The sequence below is a fragment of the Coffea eugenioides genome, chromosome 11 (genome assembly GCF_003713205.1).
Source record: "Coffea eugenioides isolate CCC68of chromosome 11, Ceug_1.0, whole genome shotgun sequence".
NCBI lineage: Eukaryota > Viridiplantae > Streptophyta > Magnoliopsida > Gentianales > Rubiaceae > Coffea > Coffea eugenioides.
In genome coordinates this window covers 10,119,484-10,125,931 of record NC_040045.1, presented here as the reverse complement: position 1 = coordinate 10,125,931, position 6,448 = coordinate 10,119,484, and the positions used below count along the sequence as shown (strand labels likewise).

At 32.8% G+C, this 6,448-nt stretch overlaps 1 long non-coding RNA gene and 1 other non-coding gene across 2 annotated transcripts; one reads left to right on the top strand and one right to left on the bottom strand.

Annotated features, from left to right (window-relative positions):
* Positions 1 to 214: 214 nt before the first annotated feature.
* On the top strand, positions 215 to 4,413 carry LOC113753481. Its single transcript, XR_003465044.1, has 4 exons — positions 215 to 421; positions 1,892 to 1,968; positions 2,426 to 2,509; positions 4,094 to 4,413. It is a non-coding gene; the product is annotated as an uncharacterized LOC113753481 (long non-coding RNA).
* A 1,722-nt stretch (positions 4,414 to 6,135) lies between these two features.
* On the bottom strand, positions 6,136 to 6,242 carry LOC113754670. Its single transcript, XR_003465347.1, has one exon. It is a non-coding gene; the product is annotated as a small nucleolar RNA R71 (small nucleolar RNA).
* Positions 6,243 to 6,448: the final 206 nt, after the last annotated feature.

Below are 6,448 nucleotides of genomic sequence, written 5' to 3'. Positions count from 1 at the left end.
ATTATAAAAAGAAAATATTTATTTTTTTGTCAAAAAAATAATGAATAATATTGTATGAGTAAAATCTATACTTGAAACAAAATTAAAATAATAAAAAAGTTTCATAAATTTTTTGTGTAGAAGTGGCGGACAAAGCAAAAGAAATTTTTGTTCAAAACAAAGAAAATGGAAGTGGCGGACAATTCCAAACATTTGGCTTTGTCTCTGGCGGACAAAAGCCAAAATTTGCCTCTCACCCTCTCATGTCTCAACTCTCTCTAGCTACCTGAAACAAAACACCACAGCCAGCTCACTCTCTGAATTCTCTCTAGCTACCTGAAAAAATCCATCACGGGCAGCTCACTCTCAGCTCTCTTCCCCTTTCTCGGACTCACACCACGGCCGCCCAATAGCTCCTCCAACTCTTCGATCGCAAGAAAAGGTTGGTTCTTCTCTCTCTCTCTCTCTCTCTCTCCCCCCCCCCCCCCCCTATTTCTTCCAAACTTGTTTTACAAATATTTTGCCCTACTCTCGCGTTTATTATTTTCTGGAAATTTGTGTCAAAATTCTTTCTGAATCTTTTGATTTAGGGTGCAATCACTTTTATATGGTTGTTTACATGAATAATTTGTTGATTTCCCAAATTTTAGAGTTCTACAAACCGGATTTAGTTTGGTAGGGATAATAAACTAGTCATCAGAATTTGAAAAGTATTCTAGGCTTTCTTGAGTATGCTTTGGGTTTTTACATGTAAATTAAGGTGGCCAGTTCCCATTGTAGTGGATGTATCAATTCGGATAGACACTGGCTAATCTACTGAATCCAGTTTGATTTGGTGCATTTGAGTGATTCAAAAACTGAAGTTGCTTGATTTTCTACATTTTAGCTTGAAACACTGGACTAAGCCAGGTTTAGCAGTTCAAAAATATGGTTGAATGCATCCTATATGTGAATCCTCGAAAAGTTGAATGTATCCTATATGTGAATCCTCAAAGAGTTGTGGACTTTCTTACTTTACTTTTCAAAATATTGAATCATTAACTATGTTAGTGTAGTTTCATCTTTCAAGAACAGAAATGCTGTATCTTTTTTCTTTTCTCTGGCTTCTGGGACATAAGATATTAGTTGTCATTATAGACTGGCAAAATAACTATGTTTCTCATGGTGATAATTTTTTAACTTTTGTTTTAAAAATGTCTCTTGGACATTCTGGCTGCCGCATTGAAAGATTCCTGGCAATATGGTGAACTGTGTAGACTACATTTGGCTGCTTAATTAGAAGCAATACTGGTCATACTGTTTGATATGAGTATTAAAGAAAAAAATTGCTCCAATTTTATGAAGATTTGTGATTTTTAAGAAGTTTATTCAAGTTTTATATAATGACCTTTTCATATTTTGGTGAGACTTTTAAAATTAAAAAAATTAGCATGTTGACTCTGCAGTTTGGAAATTGCCAATGCATTGCTTTTGTAGTTTATTTAATGTCTTAGAGTTACACTAATTTCATATCATTCTAAGTTTATTGCTAGATTTATTATAGTCAAACAGGTTATGTAATTTTGCTTTAAACAGTTAAGGTAAAATCGTGCAAATCATGCTAGTGTATTATTCCAATAGGACCATGTTTGACCTGAATCTATACTAGCAAACTTAGGGTTGATAATGTTGACACAATGAACAGGTCCAATGAGACAGAACAGGTACGTGATATGATACAACAGCTGTCATACAACTTTAACAGTTCATGAACAGTTTGAAACATGAGTATTTTGGAAACCAAATCACTAAATGATTTCATTGACTTTTTGAAATTGAATTTCATGATGAATGTTTAATTGTTTAGTCTTCTGTGACATTTCATTAAAAGCTTTGGATACATACTTATTAACGTTCTGCAATGTTATGGCAGTTTCTGGCTGAAAAAGGAAGAAGCCAAAGAGCTTCAAAGATGAGGAGTGCTTTATAAGTTCAGTTCCCACAAATCAGGTTAGTAAAAAAGTTCCTCCTTTCATATGAAGTTGTGTAGCTATGGAGAGATAGAATTTTCCCACAAACTAGTAGCTAGGATTGGATTAGTAGTCACAAATTCTTAATTGTGTACGCTACTGTAGCAAAGATCAGAAAGAATAGATGTTTAGAACACAGGTCATATCCAGTCAAGATTGATTAAAATCGATAGGTTAATACATTATGATTCTTCTATTCCTCGTGACACCTCAATGTACAGACTTGCACAATCTAAAAGTGGCACTTATGATTATGTCTATGTTAGTTCAGAGTTATTTCATATTTTTTTTTCCTTTGTGTTTGGTTTTTTGTTTTAAATTTTGGTAAGAATTCTTTATATTTTTACAAGGATTATACTTTTTCTCATTTATTACTGACTTAGAGTGCATGTACTATGTATTTTCTCCTCCAAATACTCATATCTCACTATTTGCAGCATTCAAAACACTTTCACATAAGCTTGGGATTCACTGCAGGATCTTAGTATCATTCTAAGCTCAAGCTGCACTTTTTCTTACTGGTAAATATGTGTTATTTTTGTACTTTATTTGTGAGTATGCTGCCATTATAGGACTTATAAGTGCTTGTACACTTATGTGCTTTTATGTATGGGAGATTTGTAGATGACATGCGTGACTTTGGTGAAATGTCTTTTTATTTTTTGATTTTCATTGTTGTTATGGGAGATTTGTTACTGAAATGCTTGACTTTGGTGAAAATGTGTTTTTACTTTATTGGATTTCCATGGCTGTTGTTTGGGCAGTTTAATTTTGCATAGATAGAACTTCTGTCTTCAAAATAATATTATGGTTGTATTCTTTTTGTTAGGATAAATGGCAGCAAAAAATATGGATAAGAGCTGGATGTCAATTAAGAACTACCTAGACCCCAAATATTTAGAATGATTTTGTAGGCAAACTGTTCTTTTGGTTGGTGACCTTTAGAATGATTTTGTAGGCAAACTGTCTAAGACGTTGTATCCCGACAACATGAAGAAGTAACTTCATAAAATGATATAGGAGTTGGTTAATTACTGCATGAAACTGAAATAATGTCAAAGGTTAGAGTAAAGTCTACTTCTTGTAAAGTTTGTTATGTTTCGAATTTTCATTGTAAAAAACATAGGTATGCATGGGAATACTAGGTAAAAGTTACAGAAAATGGAAAACTTGTCTGTATCTTGCAGAATGTTAGCTTACTATTGCTAGAGAAATAAATTTGTCACCTTATGTTCTAGGATAACATGGGAATAATTTCTCCAAGTCTACTGCTTCCATTTGCCCTCCACATAGAGGAGATTTTGGGTTTCAATATAGGATCTGCTTGGGAACTTTGCAAAGTGATAACATTGTGATGTTTCAAGAGTTGCATGGATATATTATGTGGTAATTGGCTCTATTTTGGCTCATGCATCTTCACATTGTTTCTCCTTGACTGCAAAATTCATGTTTATCCAACATAGATTAGCTGTAAGTCAAAAAAATGAGCTCAGAATAAGGTTTTGGGATCTGGTTTATGTATTAGGATTTTCTCAGTAGGCCTTTCTATTTTTTGAAGGCGCTAGATGTAATATGTGTCATATGCAATTAAGCTTGAAGGTTTTTTTGATTGTCTTTTATTCTCTAAATTCAGTTTTGGAATTTTTGATGTTTGGCCATCTTTGGTTTAGTCAATAAGGATAATGCTTCTAGTGTGGGAGGTGTAGTTTCTGCTCACATTGAGTCATCATATATAATTAGTCTGAGAGATCTGGATATGAAGCACATAAAAGATTTTATATTTATCAATGGTAAGTGATTAGTTACTGAGATGGTATGAAAAGGATTTGATTGAGCCGAGTGTTATGTTTATGAGTTTAGACAATGAAATTCTGGGATTTTTAAGAGTTATTGAGGTCCATGATATCTTGCTATAGCTACATTTCCTTCACGTGGATCATAACCAAAGTGGCTTATGATTGTTGGACTTTTCTATCGGGGCTTCTTGTTAAATTCTTAGCTATATTGGGTTGTTAATGTACTCCTTTCTTTGAGTCTAAGTTTGCATTTTCTTTACTATTTTGCTCATCTGCTTATATCCTACTTGTTTTGCTAATTTATTGCAGAATTGTCCATTGAATCACTATTTCTGGGTGATCATCAATTATGACTGGGCTGATGAACTTTAAAGTATATGACTTTGATTGGATGACAATGGAGAGGAAAGTGGCTTTTGCTCTTGCCGTGCTTCACTTTAGGACTTTTCTTGTTTTTTGGACTGAATAGATGCCACATTTGGGACAAATGCAGCTTATCAGAACATTTGGATGGTGATGTAAACTTTGAATTTGACATTTGTGTACTGAAAATGATATTTTGCCATGTAATTTCTAATGTTGTAATTGGTTTTGCTTGTTTAAGTGTCTAGATTTAGTATTTCTATTTATTTTATGTGAGTAATTCTAGCTCCAAAATTGTATTTATTTGTGGTTGACAAAATCAAAGATCTTTATTGACAAAATGAAGTTGTCACAGAACAAGAAGGTGACAAGAGAAACTCCTCTGACAATAAAATTTCGTCACTGACTCAAAACTTAATAGTGACGAAAAATGTTGTCATTAATTTGGGAATATAACTGACAACGACCTACTATTTTTAGTGATGACTTCTGTCCAAGTATTTCTGACAACATACAAAATTGTCAATAAAACTGCAACTTGACTGTCGTCACTAAAAATAATATATCGCTGATGACTTTTTAGGGGATGATTATGCTTTTTCATGATTTGTTAGTCTGAGAACTTGTGCTTATATTTTATAGTTGTTTGGCTATCAATTATGAATGATTTGATAATTGTTGAGCAATAAAAATTGCCTTCAATAGATATGAGTTCTTAAACATTAACCTTATTCTCACGAGAGTAATGAATAATGGTTGGTTGGATTCATACAATAACTTTATTGAACTTATTGAACTTATTTCTTACCTTTTTCTCTATGAATATAGGTTAAAGATGATTCAAGAACTTAAAAGAATTGGCAAGAGCAATTTCTAGAGAAATTAGCCAAGACTGTTTCTCTTAAGTGTTCATTGTCTAAAGTAAGGACATACATTTGGAAATTATTTCTTGACAATTCATGGAAGTATAAGCATAATTACCTTAACTTCTTGCACCATACCGCCTAAGTGGTTGGTTTTACCACCTGATGGCTAGGTTTATATTTATTGCTTTTGCTAGATGGCCAGTTGTATCACCTAACTAACTTTTAACTTTTATGGGCGGTCGTACCGCCTAAACTAATATCTTCTATGACTGGTTTTACCGTCTAATTAACTTTCCTTGTTTTACCTCCTTAAATTTTGATTGTCTAGATAATAAAACAAATGATTAAACTAAAGTGATTGCCAAATTCTAAATCCCTGTGGGATCGACACCTATTATCTCTACACTCAATAAACAAACCATGCACTTGCGAAAATAGAGTAACAAGGTTTTAAAATTTGTAGTATAGTAAAATACCCTATCAAGTTTTTAGTACCGTTGTTGGGGATTTAGGTGCAACACTAGAATTAAAACAAGATTTATTAATTTAGATTTTGTTACTTTCTTTTTATTTTACTAATTTTATAGTTTCTATCTTTTAGCTGTAATTTTGATTATTTGTAGGTACTAAATTCTTCACCAAAAGCACAATTTCAAGAATTAAACACCGCGAGAAGAGGAAGAAGATGCGCTCAACAAGAGCAAATTGAAGTGGAAAGCATAGGTAAAATTTCTGTCAAAATGGAGGAGCAAAAGCCAAGACCTTTGAGGGATTATACCTTGCTAAATGAATCGGGAGCACAAACTAGCATTGAAAGGCCGGCAATTAACGGAAACAACTTTGAAATCAAGTTCTCACTCATCTAAATGGTTCAACAACGTCAATTTGGAGGAAATGCGACAGAGGATCCTAATACTCATTTAGCCAATTTCATGAATTTATGTGGTACAATCAAAATAAATTGAGTAAGTGATGATGCAATTAACTTAAAGTTTTTTTTTTTTTTTACTTTGTGATAAAGCGAAGGTATAGCTAAATTCTTATTCACCTAATAATTTCACTTCTTGAGGTGAGTTGACAAAAGTATTTTTGAATAAATATTTTTTTCTTGGAAAAATGGCTAAATTTAGTATGGACATTACAAGTTTTACTCAATATGAAGGCGAGTCGTTATATGAAACTTTGGAGAGATTCAAAGATCTTCAAAAAAGATATCCCCACCATGGTCTCCTCAATTTGTTGGTTGTTCAAATTTTCTATAATGGATTTAACTATCCAACCGAAATCAACATAGATGCCTCTGTTGGTGGAGTTTTAATGAAAAAATTAACCAACGATACTCAAGTTTTCATAGAGAAAATAGTTTCTAACAACTATCAATGAACAAATAAAAGAGATAACTCAAGAAGAACGGTTGGCATGTATGAAGTTGACA